The sequence below is a fragment of the Triticum dicoccoides genome, chromosome 2A (genome assembly GCF_002162155.2).
Source record: "Triticum dicoccoides isolate Atlit2015 ecotype Zavitan chromosome 2A, WEW_v2.0, whole genome shotgun sequence".
Classification (NCBI taxonomy): domain Eukaryota; kingdom Viridiplantae; phylum Streptophyta; class Magnoliopsida; order Poales; family Poaceae; genus Triticum; species Triticum dicoccoides.
This window is the reverse complement of record NC_041382.1, coordinates 786,842,464-786,864,828: the sequence shown is the minus strand read 5'-3', so window position 1 is coordinate 786,864,828 and position 22,365 is coordinate 786,842,464. Positions and strand designations below refer to the sequence as shown.

Here is a 22,365-nt window from a genome sequence, read left to right as displayed (position 1 = left end):
TCTCCGTAAGGTTTTCACCAAGCGCGCGGATCCGATTGACGAGAGTAGCCACCCGTGAAGCGAACGCATCCACGGACTCATTGTCGCCCATGACCAAAGTCTCATAGTTCCTTAGGAGAGTTTGGAGATTGGCTTGCTTGACGCGGGTGTGTCCCTCGAACATGAGCTTCAAGGTATCCCACGCCTCCTTCGCCGTTTCTTTGGCGATCAGGTGTTGGAGGACATCCATCGGCATCACCGAGTAAATCGCTGACGCCGCCTGCCGATCCTTCCGGTGCTCGGCTCCCTCCTTCTTGAACGCGTCACCTGCTGGATCGACCACGTCCCATAGCTCGTTGGCGCGAAGACCACACTCCATGAAGGCCTTCCAGACCTCGAAGTTCTCGCGATCAAACCGTGGGTATGACGTACCAGGTACGGCAAGTACTTTAGCCGCTCCGGACGATTCCACGATCTCCTTGCCCGTCATGACCTTCCGTTACTAGAAGATCAACCTTGCTCTAGATACCAATTGTTGGCAAAGCCTCGACTTGCTGCGATCAACCGACGAGTTCTTTCCGATGGTACACGTACGTACGAAGCTGATCCAAAGTTACTGGATCGATTCCTGAAGAAACTCCCGTACGCCAAGCTAGCGGCGACTCGCCGGAACGGCTGCGTACAACAGACTTCAGGAACTCACGTAGACGAGACAAGGACGCGAGAGACACGCTGGATTTGATTGCACAAAAGGCTCGTGTCGTGCCTTTGGTTTGTATTGCTTTTATTTGATCTGATGTTTACAACACGGGGTACGCAGTATATAAAGAAGCTAAGCTAGCCTACTCTAAATACGACTCGGATGATTGTACCAAGTCCGTGCCGGACTGGTCCACCTAGGCGTGGTTGATTCCAACAAGAAGATCCATCAAAAATACAATGATGCAGACCAACAGATAGGATAACTTACCTTGTGCTTGAGGCTAACTCGGGGAGCTTCATGGGAAGGCAAATGAGGCATGAGCTCGAACTCAATGCAGGAGACAAAGTAACCATACAAATCAGTACTCCAATTTCCAAAATAACAATGTATTAGAAACAGATCTTACACCCAATACTATGCAATTATTACAAGTGACGTTATGACTAGAACTTACAGAAAACAAGAAAACAATTATTACAGTGATCTTACAGTGCTTACAGCCAGTTGGGGGAAACCAGTCAATTATCTCCAAAAAAACAATAGATACAAAACTTCCTGTAAAAATAAGCACGTGAAGTCAACAAAAATCCGGTGATAAAGCAAAATCAGCAATATGAAGCTAGCACATACATAAAAACTAAAATAAATCCCCAGGATAGTTTTGTGTCTGCACTTCCAACAAAATCGAACAACCAGAGGAAACAAACCATTCACTGCCTATATAACAACAAAAGGGGATCTAGCACAACAACCATCCACTGACCAATTCAAGGGTGCAGATTAAACATTAGCTACTCATAACTAGTGTGTTTTGAAAAAGATTTAAAACTTTGCACATCCAAAGTTAGCAGGAGTGATTTAAGCATGCAAGTAGCTGCTAACTGAAGAAAATATGTCACCTTGAAATTCTATCTTCAGATGTTTTGTGGTAAACAAAGAGGGAGGTTGTTGAGCAACTTCAACTTGCTGAAATGGGGATTGGTTCCTAGGGAAGGGAATGAAACAGGCTAGATCAGTAATGAACTCCCTGGGAATCAAAAGAAGATCCATCCAAATCACAAAGATGCAGACCAATGGACAGGAGAACTCACCCTGTTGCTCTCATCTGGAGGAGCTTGGGTGGCACAACAGAGCTCCAATGCAGGACGAGCAGCCTGGTGGTTCCACGGGAAGACAAAGGAGGCGTTGTAAAATTCCAGCCCTAATGTAGGGGACAACAGAAGAGAATCACCCAGAAACACAAATACCCGTAAGGCAGATCAAAAGCAAGGGGAAACTCACCTACTGCTTGGCGTTGAGCGAATGAGGCGGAGCCGCTCCCACCGTCAGTGTCGAGGGGATGACACCAAGCTCGAGGACCTCCTCTAGCGGAAATGATGGCGGCTTGTTCCTGCGGGTTGGTGGGAGGCAAGCAACTAGGTCACTGTTTCGCATGGTGAATGGAGAATGGACCGGGCCGGGATGGAAGATGCGTGGACTCATCCCACGTACCTGGGCTATCTTTCGCAGGCGGGCCGGAACCAATTCGGTCCAGCAGCATGAAGGCAGGCACCTTTGTGTGAGTTACTAATTGTTTCTTTCTCATTTTTCATTTCATGCAAGCAAAGAATGTATCAGGACGCTTGGCTTATGGTCGTCTCTACAATGTGTGAAGTATTGCGACCTCTTTACGAAGGTCTGTACACGATTGGAGGCAACGGTGAGGTATACTTTTACCCAACATGAGTGGCAGCATGATCTCAGGATTGGCCTCCATACATCTTAGGCGTTATACAGACACTAGATGTTTCTTAGTATTCCGCCTTTTTTGGCTTTTATTCTGTGTGTGTACTTCTTTTGGCTATGTGCACCTTAGTATGCTGAGGCCGGGTGTAATGCTTAAACCTTTTAAGTAATAAAGCGCCCCTTATCGAAAAAATAACCCAGACACCCCTGGAAAGCGCCAGCAGGCAAAAATCATGTCAGCATCGCTCGCTGTCCCCAATCATTTTTTCTGAAAAGACGGCATCAGAAAACATTTTTCCCCAGCCGTGATGAACATGACAGCGAAAAGGAAAATTCAGGTTGCCTTCGGCTGTTCAGCCATACTACTACTACTACATAATACCTCTAGATAGATGTCGAGCTGCTGTGAGAGGCAGCGCCCTCTGGATCCAGAGCTCCACTCACCCAACTGAAACGGGAAAACAGATTTAATCTCAGGTCGGAAGATGAGGAGGTGGAGAACAATCCACATTTCTTCAGTAGTAGGAGTACAAGTTACTGAATCCGTTGCTTGTCCCGCATGAGTTCAGACACATCTTTCTTATGGGATATGGGATATCTTGACACTTAGCTCACACAACAGAGGTTATCTCTTGGGTTTGTTTAGCTCTAAGCTTGATGGAAGTGTCACTCCTGTCCATTCATCCAGGAACAAAAAAGAAGTAGAAGTATGTCAAATACTTTAACCCAAAAAGCGAACGTCAATCTTATGAATATTACTGGAAGAATACAGAAACTGGATCATTAAAAAAGGGGGACGCACCTTTGCTTTTAAACTAAAGATCATGTCATTGGTTGGTTCATCAAACTGATCCCTCTCTCCCCTTCTTAGCTTGAGCCGCCTAACAGCAGCATTAAGTGAAATGTTGACCTGTTGGAAAAAATGAGGAAGGACCTCAAAACACGATATTTTTCAAAACTCATACATACGATTAGTTTTAGCACAACAATAAATATTAATGGTAACTCAACACTCCGATAATCCTGCATCAGAGAGGCCTTGGGTTAAGGCTACTAATGATGGAACTCATTAGTCTGTCATCTGTCAGACGTCACATTGGATTAGTGAGTGGAGTCTTTGGCTTGTGAGGGAGGATGCAAAACTGGAGCTCCAATGGGGCGCAAAACCGCTGGATCGAGTTGCCAGCGAAATTTTCCAAGCACGGCGGGAGTGGGCATCCTGGATCCCAAGACTGGGCGATGGTTGAACTGCTGCCACATAGGGGGCTGAGGGGGGAATTATGGAGTAAAAATGTGTTTCGAACGCGCTTTGGTCATGTTTCCATGGATGTTCTGTTTCCTATCCACTACTAGGGAAAAGCCTAGCAGCAGCGCGGGTTTTGGGCCTATCAGTAGCGCGGGCAGCAGCGCTACTGCTAAGGCGCTACAGCTAATGCTTAGCAATATATAGCGCGTCTTGACCCACGCTACTGCTAAATTGACTTATTAGCAGCACTTCCTCAGAACATCGCTACTGGTAATTAGTAGTAGCACTTCTCCTTACCTGCGCTGCTACTATTATTTAGTATTTTTTTTTCTTTTTCATGTTGTATTCATACACCTTTACACAAGTTTTCATACAACATGAATTTAGAGATTGTTTTTACATCATAATGAGTTATTACATCATGGGGTGAAAGAACCGTGGACTAGTTTCAAGTGGATGTCCATCCACTTGAAACTAATCCGCGGTTCTTTCACCCAATGATATAATAATATCATCGTCATCATCATATCATTAACAACTTAGCATCATAATACATCATTGTCATATAACACCTCCTCAATATCATCGTTTTCATCATTGACATCACATAACACCTCCTCAAGATCGTCATTATCAACTCTAACACATTACCACATAATAAACATATTGTATCTCATAGGACCTATTACATTCGATTAAGACCTACTACATTTTCTAAGGTAAAATAACAAAAAACAAGATAGCCCCTGACTCTCCATTATGGAGAATGGAGATTAGCCTGTCTCCAATTCTTGCCTTTCGCTGAATGTTAATTCCAAGAACCTCCTTGCGAATGTCCATACATTTCTTCCATTCTCTGATGATCATGTGTTCACGGGTTTTAGAAATCCGATATGCACAGGTGAGCTCCGTAGATTTACCTGGCAGTATGTTCAGAACTGAGAGGCGACCATGCAGAGACATCAGATGAGGCACACAATCCATCGGGAGTTTCTGTTGAAAAACATAATAATAACTTCGTAGTTAGCAATGATGTACTAGTTTTAGAAGTATGCAAAAAATGCACGGATGTCGTAATAGTAAAAAATCTTACCAGGGTATCTCCAGAGAAGTTATCGTTGTTCAACACATGCACTAGTGGCACGTATTCACCATAATTTGGAGGAGTTCGATAATAGTCATTGTAATTCTCAAGAAGAGTACAAAATGCGATCAGATGATTTTTCTCCTTATACGTTAATTGGGTGCCTTCGGTGTAGTGGGTTTTATCTACCATCTTCTGCACAGTCTTTGAAGAATCAAAATAAGCTGTCAATGGAAATAAGCTATCAACTATTTTGAAATAAACAATATAAATTAGTTAATAACTATGTTTGAGAAACTCACATAGCGGTACAATCGGAAGCGTATCAACAAAGACCCAAATGTCCATATTGTCTTGCTCGCTGTCAGGATCACCAAGATCCATGGTGACAATCATACCCTCATAAAAACCATACATTTTGCAAAGTGCTTCCCAATTTTGGCAACCAAAATGGGTTACGCTCTGAGCATTGCACAGATTTACTTCAAAATCCATATCATGATGGGTCCTTAGGTGTATTTTCTTTGTTTCAAAATTTTCATGGTCTTCAAAATCCATCCTCTCCAAGACATAGCGTCTTGCATGGCATGGGATAAGCTAGTCGAATTGTAAAATATGAAAATTAGACGTTGAAATAGTTGAAGTCATGCTTAATGGAGAAAAAAACACTTGTCGTTGTTGCGTACCATTTCACAATCGAAGGTCTCCTCGAGCTTAATGCTGAAGCGCCGATCTTCGTCCAGCCGAACGAACCTGTCGCACATACCTCGATCGTCGTGGCACTAGCTACACTCCCCCGGGAGACCGTCGTCGTCCGAGTACAACATTTCCTACAATCATAATTCAAAGATAAAATTTGTACATATTCTAGCACAAGTCATGCCAGAATTCACGACAAAATCCGGCATGACCTTTGCTAAAAAAGGACATATCGAGCGCCTGAAATTTTCCGGAACGGAAATTAATCAACACTCCAGCAAAACATAGGCCACTCGGAGATGTAAACTGAACATGAACGACCACTTGGGCAACCACATATCCTATTTGAGCAACAACACAAGATATATAAGTATATTTGGCTGGTCTCACCTCGATGTCGGAGGGGGTCGGCGAATGGGATGACGGCGGGGATGTCGGAGGGGGTCGGTGACGGGGACGACAGAGGTCACCTGAAACCATATAAGTTATCACTAACAACAAACATGACATGTTCAACTAGTTTTATTAATTCAACTAGTTCTTACTAAATATAAACTTACTATAAATAGAAAAAAAAACTAGTTCTTTCTAAACATAAAGTAGTTCAACTAGTTATATTAATTATCTTACTAAAAATTGATTAGTTCTGTTAATTCAACTAGTTCAACTAGTTTATTAATTTACTTACTAAACTAGTTCAACTACAACTGAAGTAGTTCAACTACCACTACTACTACTAAAAATCTAGTACTAACTAAGCAACATCTAGGACTAGCTAACCCTAAATTAACATCTACTACTACTAAATCTAGTACTAACTAGTGGCAGGGGGTGGGGGGCGACGGAGAGGTAGCTAGGGGCGGCGAGGTCGAGGGCGGTGGGAGGAGGGGCGGCCGCAGGCGGAGGGAGGAGGGCGACGGCGGAGGAGGGAGGGGCGGCCGCAGGCGGAGGGAGGATGTGCGAGGAGGATGGAGGAGGGACGGAAGGAGGGGAGTACCTCGGCGGCGGACGGACGAAGGCGGCGGCGGCGGCGACGCACGACGACGGTTGACGCGGGCAAGAGTGAGAGTGTGAGTGAGAGGGCCGGGCGTGCGCGTGGGGATAAGGTAGGGATAGTTGTAGCGCGTTTGCCAAAACGCGCTACAGCTAACCTGAATAGCAGTAGCGCTCTATAGTAAAGTGCGCTACTGCTATAGCTAGCGGGGGGCCAAGGTCATGGCAACTATAGCAGTAGCGCTGTATGCGGTGTACGAGCTACTGCTATTTCCAAGTCAGCAGCGCGTTTCGGAGACACGCGCTGCTGCTAAGTAGCAGTAGCGTGGTATTTTGAGGAGCGCTGCTGGTAAGATTCTGTGTATAGGCTTTTCCCTAGTAGTGATCCCTCTTTACTTGTATTTGCAGGTTTGAGGGTGTGTGTGTGTTTCGGGGTTGTTGCTTCATCTGTCTCCTTTTAAACTTAGGTGGTGTTTGAGTTTTGGCTGTATGATATGACTATTTGGTTTCTTTAATAAAATCTGGGGAAAGATCCCTTTCATTCAAAAACAAAATTAGTCTGTCGAACGGAAACATTTATGTCCATGTCAAACCTATGCCTTGAAGTAGTCAACATGAAAATAATAATATAGGAAGGTCTTATTGAGGAAAACATAGGTACCTTCTTCAGATGAGCCTCGAGTTTATCCCTTTGCTTCTCCAACTCAGAAGTCTCAGCAGTCAACTACTCTATAAGTGACACATTAAAAGGTAAGGAACATCGGCAGAATATACAATAAAGCAATAGTCACCAAGCATTTATTTCAATGTATGTGTGACATATGTGAATTTTCATGCGAAGTACTTATGATCCAAAAATATAGGTAGACATCCTAATAGTCTTGTAAACAAAGCTTGGGCTCCACAAGTAGCTCGAGCTTGGTTAGAACTAACCTCAAGTTAAGTTTGATTCAAGCTCAAAGTGACCTGGGCTCAACCTCATCTCAGTTAGCTGGAGCTGACCTCACAAAACTGTCTTCACTTCTTATATGCATGACCTTACTGATCTTTTTCGAGCTTAGCTAAACCTCATATCAGTTTGCTCGAGCTGAGCTCAAGCCTAACTCTAGTCTCGAACCACATCACGACTGGCTCGAGCTTGACTCACTGGCAACCCTACATCTCATGAACACTGTGCGCATGCATAATGGTTTCATTATAGCAGGTGTTAGATGCAATTTTCATGAAACAAGACACATGTCCAAAGGTGCATGGCTAAAATCAGCTGCTAAATGAAAATCATGATGAGAGACCTATGTTCCAATATATGATTTCTTATAGTAGAAGGAGTACAAACATTTCTACTGCCACCATATGGGCTAGGGTTCCTACTTTTTCAACTGCACTCACTTATCTTCCTTTTTGGCATGGAAGTTAAGAGCCTCCTCTTTCTGGCGTCTGCAGTATGCACAATAAACTTTGAAAGGTCACCCTGAAGTTCTTGTACAACCAATGGATTTGTTATAGAAAATAGTACCACAATGAAATCCAGAAAAAGAATGCAACCACAGCAGGGAGCAACATGAGAGATGCTTCATGGTCTACCGAGTTTTTGAATTCACCCAGAAAAAACATAAACTCAAAGGGTTGATGGATGAAGGAAAATGAGTTCGTAAAGGTAGATGATATGAAGTAAACCAAATGGTAACAAAAAGATTCACAGACAAATTGTATGGAAGCTACACCTATGATCCAAAATACGCTTCTTTGCCTTGGAGGATGGATTGGCAAGGGAGGATGCTAAGACCTTTAGTTTGTCAACCTTGAAAATTTACCACAATATATTTGTTATTGCAATCCATGACTTTTTCAACAAGTGAACATATATAAGAAGCATTCATGTTGAGTGTCTATCACGTCAAGATCAGAAGTTTGAACTCAACAAAAAGGTACATGCAAGCTGACTCCACCATGATCTCGAGCACAATGGTGACTGGTCACTTGTACACACAAAATATGTGTGAAACCTTAGCCCCAAAAATCAACTTCTATGGCCGCCGCGCGCGTCCAAGTGTCTAACAAGGGTAGTAGTGCATAGGATACAACTATTCAATGGGAGATTTAAGGAACATAATAAAACATATCCCATGAATCAACAGTTCAACTATTTCAGTGACAAAATCTACAAATGAAGTTCCAGGAACAAAAAATAAGTAGAAGTATGTATGCATAAAATTTGCAGCCCATAGCACTGAAAGATATTCCTATAGTGATCTAAAGTATTATGTGCAAGGTATTATTCAGTCATTTTGCAAGAAGTTTCAAAATATGAAAAATTCCAGCTGAAGAGCCTGAAATGACAGCTTCCTCATCGCGTGCTGGAACCAACTCATCCTATATATATGTAATATATCAGCCACAATGCCCCCAAATCATTTTAGCAACAATGTAATCAAAGAAAAAGATGCTTGATAGTTTCAACCCGCGGACATAAAACAGAAGAAGTTCTAGGAACTACCTGACACTTAGCTAGATTATCTCTAGTCAAGATCTTGGGAATGATATGCCACAAGAAAATATATATGTTAGGGGGAAATTTAGTCTTTCAAATACAATCTTTAAACGCATCATGAATTCCTCAAAAGTTAATTAGTTTGTAGAAAGATTTAACAGTGTTGACACCTGAGTTTTCGAGCACCCAAATGGGTTTATGTTTACCAGAAGAAACTATTGTATTCTGAACTAAAGACAATAGTTCCAGCCATTTCTTATACAGAGCTTCATCAACACATCTTCTAAATGAAAGTTTCAGGTTTTTGCCATCCTACACCTGCGCAACAATGTTATCTTTTTGCTGGCAGATGCCAAATAGCTCTCTGAACATTGCCTTAAGAGATACATCCCCGGCCCAATGATCTTGCCAAAAAGCAATATTCACCCCATTGCCTCATTCCCATTTATAAAAAAACTGCGACATCAAAAGCCCAACACATATTCTTCCAAAAGGGAGAACCCACACCTAGTTTACCACAAAGGATGTTAGGTTTGTTAGTGCCATATTTATAGCACGTGATATTTTTCCAGACACTATTTTTACCATCATAAAACCTTTTGCTCCAAGCTACCAACATGACCATATTAAAATCGCCAAGGTTGGGAACCCCCATCCCACCAAACTCTAATCTCATAGAAATAAGCCCCCACTTAGCCAAATGTTATTCATGTTCATTACCCACACGCCACATCCTCCGAAAGGAAATATGACATGTGGGAGATGATGTTGTGAATGGCACACTTAGGAAACCTCATCATGGACAACAAATATGTAGGACTTAATGTTAGCAATGGAAGTGGTAACTAGAATCAATTTGCCCCTTTATGATAAATTCCTTCCAAGCCAACTAGAAATGTTTTAAATAATTCTATCACGGATGGCTTGCAAATCATCTCTCCTCATTTTTTTATAATGCAGGGGAACCCCTAAATACTTAAAATGGAAAGAGCCCATCTTACAACAGAAAAGTTGTGCATTATAGTCAGCAGTTCCTCATCCACATGGATGGTATTCATGTCTGTTTGATGAAAAATTATTTTGAGACCAGATAGCTTTCCAAAACATGACAAAATCATTTTCAGGTTCCTAGCTGGATCCACAGATTTCCCTACGAATAGTATGGTGTCATCTGCACGCGAGGATCACATGTGGGAGGAGACCAGAAATTGAGTTTCTTCATATAGCTTTTAATAACATTTTAGTAAAAAAACATCAGCCACAAGGTTAAACAACAGCGGGAAAGAGGGTCCCCTTGTTTGAGGCATTTGCCACCAACAAAGTGTGATCCATTAGTATCATTAAGTCTAACAGAGAAAGAACTTTTAAAAAGAGGGCTACAAATCCAACCAATTCATTTTTTTAAAAATCCTCTAGAGGTAAGCATTTCTACAAGGAAATCTCAGCCCATTTTGTCATAGGATTTTTCATTGTCAATCTTAAGAAGAAGCCCACTGGTCCCGATTCTATGGATGCCATGAATCACTTCATGAGCCAGAAGAACACATTATAAAATAAATCTTCCTTTAATGAAGGTAGTTTGATTATGAGAAATTAGTCTTGTGACATAAAGGAGATTCCCTGGTGGTCATAGCTTTAGTAAAAATGTCAGGTCCCCCCATCTCAAAATCCCTAACCATCCACCTAAAGTATTTTTTATCACATCCGAAAAATATTTGGTAGAAAAGAAAAGAGAGTCCTTCAGGCCAGGTGCACCATTTGCATATGAGCCCATAATGGCTTTTTAAATTTCATTCTTAGTATTTTTTCGCGAATACGCAAAGATTGCGTATCATCCCATTGATAGGTAGAAAGAGAGTTTACATACAATTGTGCTACTCTTGCGGCCGTACACATCTAGCTGGTGGCATCAAGAAAGCCAGCGAGGAGAAGATGAGGTTGCTCAGCCTCAGGGAGATAGATTAGGTTACATGCAAAATTCTGTCTAGTCCTTTGGCGCCGGCCTTGGCCCAGCATGGGGCCTCCTGCTTAATGGTTACCGTGAGAAGGGTATGGGATGGAATCTCACTGTCGAAGAGTACGGCGTTCCGGTGCTTCCAAGTGCTCCAACCGTGAGGATGATAAGGGAGTTCACGCCTTTGCGCAAGCAGGCCGAGGTGGTGGTAGCCGTGTTTTCCCACCAGTTGAAAAAGCCGACGGCTCCGTCTGGTGGTGTGATGGGCAGGCGGCACCAGGAAAGCACCTCATGCCAGGATATGCGCGCTAGCACGCATCCAACGAGAGGTGATCAATGGTCTCGTCTGCTTGGCTGCATAGCTTGCAGATGGGGTCGTGCGGTAGACCATGGCGCGCGCGCCGATCAGCCGTCCAACACAGATTGAGGGCAGCAAGCCAGACGAAGATTTTGGCATGGGAGGGCGCCCAGGTCCTGTAGATGAGGCGCCAAAAAGGTGCGGTGGTGGAACCATAGAAGAGGCCACGGTAGCAGGAACTCGCCGTGTAGATACTGTTCGAAGTCCATTTCCAAAATAGCTTGTCGGGGTTGGGTGATAGAGAGATGCCCTGAAGCTTTTGCCATAGCTCGACGTACTCAACTGTGGCCATGGGGTTGAGCGTAACATGGATGTCCGAGATCCAAGTGTTATTGGTCAGTGCTTCACTGATGAGGCGCCTCTTTCGTCGTCGGCGCGGAATGAGGGAGAGCAAGTAGGGCCAGCTCCGCAATGGATTGGCCGTTCAGCCAATGGTCGGTCCAGAAATGGCATGTGTTGCCGTCGCAAAGGGTCCAGCTGGTGGATGCACGGAAGAACTTGGATGTCTCATGGTCATGCGGGAGGTGCAGGTGTTTCCACGGGCGCTCCTGGTTAGTGGCCTGGAGCTAGAGCCAACGGGACCACAGTGCCACGCCGGTGCACTGGAAATCACGGATGGCTAGACCGCCATAGGCAAGAGGCCGGTAGACGCGGGCCCAGGAGACAGGGCAACAGTCACCATTGGTGTCGTGTCGTCCAAACCAGAGGAAGTCGCAGATAAGCTTGGTGATCCGCTTGAGGATGGGAGGGGCGATCGCCGTCGCAAGGAGGATGTGGACCGGCATGGCGGTAAGAACATGGTGGACAAGGGCCAGCCGCTCGCCTCGGGAGAGCAAGGAGGCCTTCCAGGTAGCCAACTTCTTGACAATCTTGTCAACAAGGGGGAGCAGGGCTGATACTGGTGTCTTTCGGATCGACTGAGGCAGCCCAAGGTACTTGATAGGAAAGCTCGCCAAGGGGTAGGAGAGGGAGGCCGTGACGGTGGCCAGCTCGCCGTCGGAGCAGCGAATTGGAGAAGCGGAGCACTTTTGAAAGTGTGTGCGGAGGCCGGAGGCGTAACCAAAGAAATCGAGGAGGGCCCGGATTGCGCCCAGCTCTTGGGGGTCAGCATGGCAGAACACGACGACGTCATCCGCAAAGAGCAAGACACTGGCAGGAGCGTGTCCCGCGGTCAGTCTCTTGATGATCCCTTCATGCATGCACGGCGTGTTGTAGGAGAGTGTTCAGTTGGTCGATGACGAGGACGAAGAGCATTGGGGATACGGGGTCCCCCTGGCGCAAGCCCTGAGCGTGGGCTACCGGAGGGCTGAGGTTGCCATTGATGAGGACCCTAGTGGAGGCGGTCGAGAGCATGATGGAGATCCACTCACATCAGCATCGCCCAAAGCCAAGGTGCTGCGGGACTTGGAGGAGGAAGGGCCAGGAAATAGTGTCGAATGCCTTGGTGATGTCAAGCTTCAGGAGAAGGCGGGGGAGCTTGAGGTTATGCAGCAACCGTGCCGTTTGCTGGACGAGGAGGAAGTTGTCGTGGACGCTCCGGCCGGCGATGGATGCGCTCTGGTTGGAGGTGATCAGCTCGCCGAGGCGGGGGGCAAGCCGTAGGGAGAGTACTTTGGCAAAGAGCTTGGCGATGATGTGGATGAGGCTGATCGGTCGGAAATCCGACAAGGCCGAGGCATCGGGGGTCTTGGGGATGAGGGTGAGGAGTGCCTCGTTAAGCTTGCCAAAGCTCATGCCGTTCATGGAGTGGAGCTTGGCCAACACGAACGTAGACCAAACTAACAAAATGCAACTAGACAGCTGTAAGAGACTTGGTCAACAAATAAGGTATCGTGTTGACATACGTGGCAATGTAGAGTAGCCCCACAACATACACCCACATACAGCCTCTTACGCTACCCTATCCCGCTAGTTTGCGTGCCATGAGAATCATTGATCGATCGTTCCCATCCCATCACTTGGCGCCATAATCTACCAGGCACCACCAAGATCGATCATGAAGCCATACATGCCCACGGTACTGAGAGCCCCGAGGGTGATGGCCATCCTGGCCGTGGTCCTGGCGACGGCGCTCGCCACTGCCTTGAACGCCCAGCAGTGCGGCTCGCAGGCTGGTGGCGCGACGTGCGCAAACTGTCTCTGCTGCAGCAAATTCGGGTACTGCACGGCTGCGGCGACCCTACTGCGGCGCGGGCTGCCAGAGCCAGCGTAGCGGCTGCGGCGGTAGCCCCACTCCCCCGGTGATCACGGCGTGTCGTCCATCCTATCTAGGGACCTCTTCGAGCGGCTCCTCCTCCACCGCAACGACCGCCAAGAGGCCTGCGGGTTCTACACCTTTCACACCGCCCCCGCCGCGTTCTTGTCATTCGGCACTATGGGGAGCACGGAGACGCGGAAGCGGGAGGTGGCGGCCTTCCTCGGGCAGACCTCCCATGAGACCACTGGCAGGTGGCCCGTGGCGCCCGACGGACCGTACGCCTGGGGCTACTGCTTCAAGCAAGAGCAGGGCTCGCCGGAAAGCTACTGCGACCCAAAGCCGGAGTGGCCGTGCGCGTCGGGCAAGAAATACTACTACGGTCGCGGACCCATCCAGCTCTCATGGAACTACAACTATGGCCCCGCGAGGCGTGCCATCAGGGTGGACCTGTTCAACAACCCAGACCTGGTGGCCACCAACGCAACGGTGTCGTTTAAGACGGCATTGTGGTTTTGGATGACGGCCCAGGCGAACAAGCCGTCGTCCCATGACGTGATCACAGGTCAATGGACCCCATCGGGCGTGGACAACGCCGCCAGCCATGTGCCTGGGTACCGCGTCATCACCAACATCATCAACGGCGGGCTCGAGTGCGGTAGGGGGCAGGATGACCGTGTTGCTAACCGGATCGGGTTCTACAAGCGCTACTGCAATGTCCTCGGTGTTGGCTACGGTAACAACCTCGACTTGCTACAACCAGAGGCCCTTCAACAGTGGGCTCACGGTGGGGCTTGCGTCACGGTGGTCCTCCATGCATGAATGTATGAATGTGATCACCGATCAATAAGCTTGAGAAGTACTGTATGAGTAAATAAATGGATGAATAAATTTCCCATTGTTGTGTGAGTATAAATGGATGAAAAAATTTCACATTGTTGTTTGAGTATCTCGATGTAGAGGTTAAAAATATTGCCATCTTTATTAAAAACATGTCCTTTTGTGTTTGTTGTTGTTGATACGGGACATAGTTTTACCAAAAATTGATTGCCGGCATAATACATTTTGATGCGGGAAAAACTTCCAACCTATTCATCTTCAATAATTGTAGTACAACGAACACTAGAAATAATAAAAATTACATCCAGATCCGTAGACCATGTAGCAACGACTACAAGCACTGAAGCGAGCCAAAGGCGCACCCGCTGTCATCACCCCTCCCTCGCTGGAGTCGGGCAAACTTTATTGTAGTAGACAGCCGGGAAATCATCGTGCTAAGGCCCCATAGAACCAACGTACCAGAACAACAACCACCGTCGATGAAGAGTGTAGATCAGAAGAATCCAACCAGAAGACACAAGACCATAGACGAATGACGAACAAATCCAAGCAAATTCACCAAAGAAAAATCCGCCGACGACACACATGTTATGCCTAGACTAATCTCATGCTTGCAATCGTAGCTTCTGTTTTTCTGTTTGTAATAATGCATGCATGCGGGATGATGTGACCCGGACATACACGTAGCTAGGACGTGGATCAAGTGCCGTAGCATGCACTGACCACTTCTCCCTCTCCCGTTTTCTTCTCCTGGTGGGCGCATGCGCTGTGAGTCATGGCCTCGGGATGGCGCGGCCGTCGCGGATCATGGCGCGTCCGCCGGGAGGTAGCTAGCTAGTTTGTAGCAACAGATAAAGAGTGGAATGAAAAACAGAAAACGCTGCGCAGTTGGTGGCAGCACAAAAACCTCTCTCTCTCTCGTGTTCATCGCTCTCTCTCTCTAATCTACCTTAGCTTGATCGCGTGTCTCGACAACAACATTTGGCGTCAGAGCTACGTGGTATTCGATCCACTCTCCGGTGGCCGGCGGTGTCTGATCTGCGGTACCATCTCAAACTCCGATTCTGAGAAGGGGAAGAACAAGGGCGAGGCGAAATCGCCGCCGAAGACGCCACTGACCACGGCGCAAGTAGCACGTCTGACGGGCGGCGGCAGCGACGAGCTCTGCATCGTCGAGCGAGTTGTGCGGGAGAGCGAGAACTCTTCGTCATCCATGGTCCTCACCCGCACAAACTAGATGGAGTGGTCCTTCGTCATGCAGGTCAAGCTGCAGCTTGCCCGCGTCTGGTCCGCGGTGACTGCCGCCGCCGCCGATGAGCACGACGACCGGCGTGCTTTGCAGATCATCCTCACCGGCGTGCCGCAGGAGATGATCCGTGTACTGGCCGCCAAGGACATGGCCAAGAAGGCCTGGGAGACGATCAAAACTGTCCAGATGGGCAGCGAGCGCGCGCGCGAGGCTAAGGCCCAGGTGAGGCACGGGGAATTCGAGGATCTCCGCTTCAAGGACGGCGAGTCCTTCGAAGACTTCGCGCTGCGGCTCTCCAGCCTCTTCGCCGATCTCGAGCTGTACGGCTACCCAGTGACGGAGCACAAGGCCGTGCAGAAGTTTCTCCGAGTCGTGCCGCGCAAGTACCGACAGATGGCGATGGCGATCGAGTCGCTCATCGACCTGAAAACCATGACGATCGAAGAGCTCATTGGGCGCATGTCCGCGTGTGAGGATCACTATGATCTGGATGACACGGCGCAGTCTGGTGCGCGCCTCATGTAAAGTTCCGCAGAGTGGGAGGCGCGCGAGCGGCAGCTTGGCTCCGGCGGATCGTCATCAGGCGGCAACAACAACAAGAACATGTCGCTGGGGAGGTGGCAAGGCCGCGCCGCCGAGCGCGGGCGCGGCCGTATCCAGCTGCTCCGGCGGGAAAAAGAAAGGCCAGTGTCATTACTGTAACAAACCATGCCACTGGAAGGAGTGCCGCACCAGGCTTAAGGATGAGGATCAGAAGGGCAAGCAGGAGCAAGCGAATCTTTCCCAAGCCGGCGCCGAGCATGATCAGGGTCTGTACATGGCCGTGATCACCACTGTGGACACAACACAGCTCGCGGCGCCCAGCAAGTGTACCTCAACGAGGAGAAGGTCATGCCCATCCCTTCGCTGGACGGGGTATGGTTCTTCGACATAGGGGCAAGCAGCCACATGACAGGTGATCGACACGTCTTCTCCTCACTTGACGAGATAGTGCACAGATTAACGAGATTCGGCGACGGCTCGGTCGTGGCCATCCGCGGGCGGGGCAGCGTGGTGTTTCGTTGTAAGGACGGCGATCAGCGTGCGCTCACCGACATGTTCTTCATCCCTAGCCTGCGGATGAATATCGTCTCTGTGGGACAGCTGGATGAGAACGGCTGCATCATCAATATCACAGACGGCGTCATGGCTGTCCTGGACACGCCGCGGCGCGTGCTGGCGCGCATCAAGCGCTCTGGATATCGCCTGTACACAGGAGTGCTCACCATTGATGCGTCGGCGTGTCTGATGGCGCAGGGCGACGACGCAACGTGGAGATGGCACACTCGCATGGGGTATCTTCATTTCCGCACGCTCCGGACCATGTCCACGAAGCAGCTCATGCGCGGCATGCCGGTGATCGATCGCGTGGCGGAATACTGCGACGGCTGCGCTCTGGGCAAGCAACATCGAGCACTGTTCCCGCAGGCCACGGCGTACCGAGCGGATCGCGGTCTAGAGCTCGTGCACACGGACTTGTGCGGGCCGATCACTCCAACAACTCCCGGAGGTAACAAGTTTTTCTTGCTTGTGGTAGATGATTACATACTCTATATGTGGTTAGAACTCCTAAGGTCCAAGGATGAGGCATACTCTCATTTCAAGAAAATCAAAGTGATGGCCGAGGCCGACGGCAACTGCAAGCTGCACGCATTCAGGTTAGATCGCGGCGGCGAATTCAACTCAATCGAGTTCAGAGAATACAGCGAGCAGAGCGGCATCAAGCACTTCACCACCGTGCCATACATGCCACAGCAAAACGGCGTCATCGAACGATGCAATCAAACAGTGGTGGAGATGGCCCAGTGCATGATGAAAAGCATGGGCATGCCGGCGTTCTTCTGGGCGGTGGCGGTGAGAACGGCAGTGTACCTGCTGAACCGCGCGCCAACCAGAAGCTTGGAGGGTCTCATGCCCTATGAGGCGTCGCATGGCCGTAAACCCAACGTGCAGCACCTGCGCACGTTTGGGTGCATGGTTCACGTGAAATGCGTTGGCACCGGCATTACCAAGCTCAGCGATCGATCGACACCTATGGTATTTGTCGGCTATGAGGAGGGCTCCAAGGCGTACCGAGCATACGATCCAGCAACCAAGAAGGTCCAGATATCGTTTTTGAAGAGAGGTGGCCCTGGACTTGGAGTGCTCCGGGCACGAGCGCGGTCACCACTTCACCAGCGACATTCACCGTGGTCTACACCACGGAGAACGGTGTCCAGGAGGTCGATAGCGGGTCTTCCACCCCTCGGGTCACTCCTCGAGGAGCGGCGACACCCTCTACACCAACCTTGGGGACGCCGCGATCGACTGCAGTCGCCACGCTCGTGGTGAGCACGCCTGACTCATCGCAGTCCGGGCTGGTGACGCCCGCGGACTCGCCAAAGGACAGCGAGAGCACACCTCCGCCACACGACTCTAGGCACGATGTGCCTACGGGGCAGCCAATCCGCTATCGGAGTTTCACGAGCGTGCTGGAGGAAACTGAAGACCAGGCGGTGCACGAGCAGTTTGAGCTGTGCTTGCTCGTGCGCTGTCTGTTCGGTGCCGAGGAGCCGCAGGGAGTGGACGAGGCGCTCGCTAGTAAGGCGTGGAAGGGCGCCATGGACGTCGAGAGGCAGTCCATCATCGACAACAAAACTTGGGAGCTCGCTCAGCTCCCTGCTGGACACAAAGCGATCGGGCTGAAGTGGGTTTATCGCGTTAAGCGTGATCCGGCAAGCAACATTGTTAAGCACAAGGCTCGCCTCGTTGCAAAGGGATATGTCCAGTGTCAGGGTGTGGATTTTGAGGAAGTATTCGCTGCCGTAGCTCGCATGGAGACGGTACGGATGCTGCTGGCTCTTGCTGCACATTCAGGCTGGGAGGTTCACAATATGGATGTAAAATATGCTTTTCTGAACGGTGATCTCACTAAAGAGGTTTATGTCACTCAGCCGCCGGGATATGAGATCACCAGAGAGGAGGAAAGGGTACTACGGCTTCGCAAGGCTCTTTCTGGACTGCATCAGGCTCCACGAGCGTGGTACGCAAAACTGGATGAGTCACCGAGCAGTCTTGGCTTCACGCGCAACCCCTTGGAGCATGCAGTCTACCGGCGAGGTGATGAGCGCTCATATCTGCTTGTGGGGGTGTATGTGGATGATCTGATCATCACAGGCACAAGTGCAGCAGGCATAGTTTCCTTCAAGGAGCAGATGCTGCAGCTCTTCAAAATGAGCGACCTTGGGCAGCTGAGTTACTATCTGGGCATAGAAGTGCAACAAGGGAGGAGAGGTATCACTCTCAGTCACAACAACTATGCTGGCAAAGTGTTGGAATTGGCAAACATGAGCGGCTGCAACAGCTGCCACACACCCATGGACTGTAGCCTCAAGCTGTAGAAACAAGATGGTGAGGAGCCCTTCGATGCTACTCTGTATCGCAGGGTGATCGGAAGCCTGCGGTATCTGGTGAACACACGACCAGACATCGCGCATTCAGTCGGCATTGTCAGCCAGTTCATGGAGAAGCCTAGCACACAACACTGCGCAGCGGTCAAGCAAATCCTGAGGTACACGATGGGCACTATACACTATGGATGCAACTACAAGAGAGGCCAGGGAAAAGCTGACTTGCTCGGGTTCAGTGATAGCAACCATGCCGGCGACACCGGCGATCGCAAGAGCACCTCCGGGCATGTCTCCTACTTGGTTAAGAATCTGATCACCTGGAGCTCTCAAAAGCAAAAGATGGTCGCTCTTTCTTCTTGTGAGGCAGAATACGTGGCCATGGCATCTACAACCTGTCAAGGTGGCTGAGTCGGCTGCTTGAAAGCATGACAGGAACTGCACGAGCAAAATTCAGATTGTTGGTGCACAACAAGTCAGCTATAGCCTTGAGCAAGAACCCTGCCATCATGATCGAAGCAAACACATAGATGTGAAATTTCATTTTGTCAGAGATTGCACGGACAAAGGGGAAGTGGAGATCGATCATGTAGGGACACAAGACCAACTGGCTGATGCACTGACAAAAGCACTCGAACGGGTTCATTTCATCGAGATGAGACCGAGGCTTGGAGTGATCGGCATGGAGCAGTGAGATTAGGGGGGTGAAATGTTATGCCTAGACTAATCTCATGCTTGCAACGTAGCTTCTATTTTTCTGTTTGTAATAATGCATGCATGCAGGATGATGTGCCCCGGACATGCACGTATCTAGGACGTGGATCAAGTGCCGTAGCGTGCACTGACCACTTCTCCCTCTCCCGTTTTCTTCAGCTGGTGGGCGCATGCGCTGTGAGTCGTGGCCGCGGGATGGCGCGGCCATCACAGATCATGGCGCGCCCGCCGGGAGGTAGCTAGCTAGTTTGTAGCAACAAATAAAGAGTGGAATGAAAAACAGAAAACATTGCGCAGTTGGTGGCAGCACAAAAACCTCTCTCTCGCTCGTGTTCATCGCTCTCTCTCTGATCTACCTTAGCCTGATCGCGTGTATCGACAACAACAACACATCCACGCCTCCACCGACAATGCTACACGCATCAACGGAACGGGGACTAGGCGAGGAGACATTTATTCCATTTTCAGGGAGCCGCCGCCGTCTCGCCTTCGTGAGCAGGACACAAACCCTAACAAAACTCGAAAAATATCTAAAAACGGAGACATCCCACCAGCATGGGCCGGGATCCACTCCGCCCCCCTGACCCTAAGGCCACCGGCGACGGCGACGGCGAGAGGCAGAGGAACCCTGGCTTTTTGAGAGCGGCGGCTGGCTAAAGTAGTTTCACTTGACGCGACCGTGGTCAAGTCTTGCCGGCATAATACTTGGATCTTTGGCATGTTTCGTGTTGGATATATAGTTATATAGATCTATGCATATGTGCTTTTAGTTTCTTTTTGACCTAGGACATAACTTTTGCCGAACCGAATTGAGTGAGGGGCAGATAGTTGAATATTATGATAAATATGGGTCAACACAAGTTCCTCATCTTCTAATAAATTAGCAGGGTTTTGGCTATTTGTAGACATCAAGCATCACCGAGAAGGGATTTGAGCCGGATGATTTTATTTTGACATAACACCAGCATTATTGTCGCCGCGATTCTAAACCTACTACGCAAAGGATGAGAGACGAGAATCCCTTCCCTCTACCTCACAACACCAAAGCAACAGTCTGATCCGAAGGGGAGATTATATTGATCTTGTGGTGGCTATGATTAATATCCAAGGGGTGTTCTCTGGCTAGAATTCAGAGGCAAAGACAGGATATAGAGATTGGGTTCAGATGTACCCCATAAACTTCGTAGAATCCCATTATAATTAATGCTTATCTACTGATTTATTACTAATTTAAATCTAGTTTTACCACATATAATGAAACCAATAGAACAAATGATGAATCTTTTGAATGATGTTAGTAAAGAAACTTCTAGTCCTTTTTCTAACTGAGCCGCTTTGCTTGAGATACAACAGAACATAGAAGGAGCTCACACAAAATCACTACACCAAGACTTGTAAGAGCTATGTGCACGCACACTGGGCAGCCCAACAAGATTAGCCCAAACAAAGACGCTGGATTTCATTTCAGTTAGTTAGAGTGGGCTTCCTAGACCCCTAGTCCCCGCCGCCCCTATCCTCAACCCCCTCTCTCTAGATCCCGTCCGCCCGATGCCCTTCGTCCCGATCCGATTTAGGACTTCGAGCCGCCATTGCCCCTCTCCTCGCCGCCATTGGAGCTCCGCGCGGCGGAGCTTAGGCAAGGGATGATGTCGGTTGCATGGCCTTCGTCCGCCGCGGGTCCGGGATGCGGTTCCAGTGGAGATCCGTGTGGGTGTCCTAGACATGTGAGTCGTCCGTCAGCGGCGGCACTGCGGTGAGGGCCCCTTCACCGTCGATGCCTCACCCAGGCGAAGAGGCGATTCCGGGAGGTGCTTCTGACCCGGTCGTGCTGTTTCCCGGCTAAAGACGTCATCCATTGGCGTTCTGGATGACGGAGGAAGTATGTTTGTTGGTCCAATCGGGGATGGGCATGAATTAACAAGTGAAAGCTTAGTTCGGCCTTGGCCAGAACTGTCAACGACGACCCCCGCAGGTGTCGTTACCTCATTGGAGGCATTGTTGGGCGATTCATGTTTTCTATGTGCCCCGGTGTGTCGATACTAAAACTGGCGGATCTCGGGTAGGGGGTCCCGTGCTGGTGATACTAAAACTGGCGGATCTTGGGTAGGAGGTAACATGAAGTAGAGAAAGACACAATGCTTTACCCAGATTTGAGCCCTCTCTAAGAGGCAAAATGCTACTTCCTTCTTTTGTTATATTGATTGTGATGGGATACAGAGTACAAGATGCTCTACGTCGCGATCATATGAATGGATCTAGTCTAAACACCTTGCCTCTATAGACTAAACCCCTCGTCTTATATAGGTATTTAGGGTACCTAGGGTTTACACATGGTCGGTTACAGCTAGGGATAAACATGCTGACTATTTGAATACCCCTTGAAGTCTACGCCAAGTCTATGAAGGTTTCCTTCTTGAATAAGCCGAGGGCCGTAGCTGGTGTGGCCCATTCTTCAGTCGTTGATGGGTCCTCGGCCCGGCCCGTGAATGATGGGCCGACGCGGTGAGCACCCGCTAATCTAGTACACCGCCAGTATCCCTTGAACTAGTATTATTCGAGCCGAGGACATTGGCTCCTTCTTTGGAATAGCTTCAACTTTATAGTCTTCGGCTTCATAGGCGACTTCCATTCTTCCATGTCGGCTTCTAAATTAGAGGACTTATTTGGCTCTGAAGTCCCTTCTATGTTCAGCTTCTTCTTGCACCGCGCTC

The 22,365-nt window shown here is 48.7% G+C and overlaps 1 pseudogene; it reads left to right on the top strand.

Moving 5' to 3' along the window:
- The first annotated feature begins 13,228 nt into the window (after nt 1-13,228).
- Nucleotides 13,229-14,276, top strand: LOC119358500 (annotated as a pseudogene).
- The last annotated feature ends 8,089 nt before the right edge of the window (nt 14,277-22,365 follow it).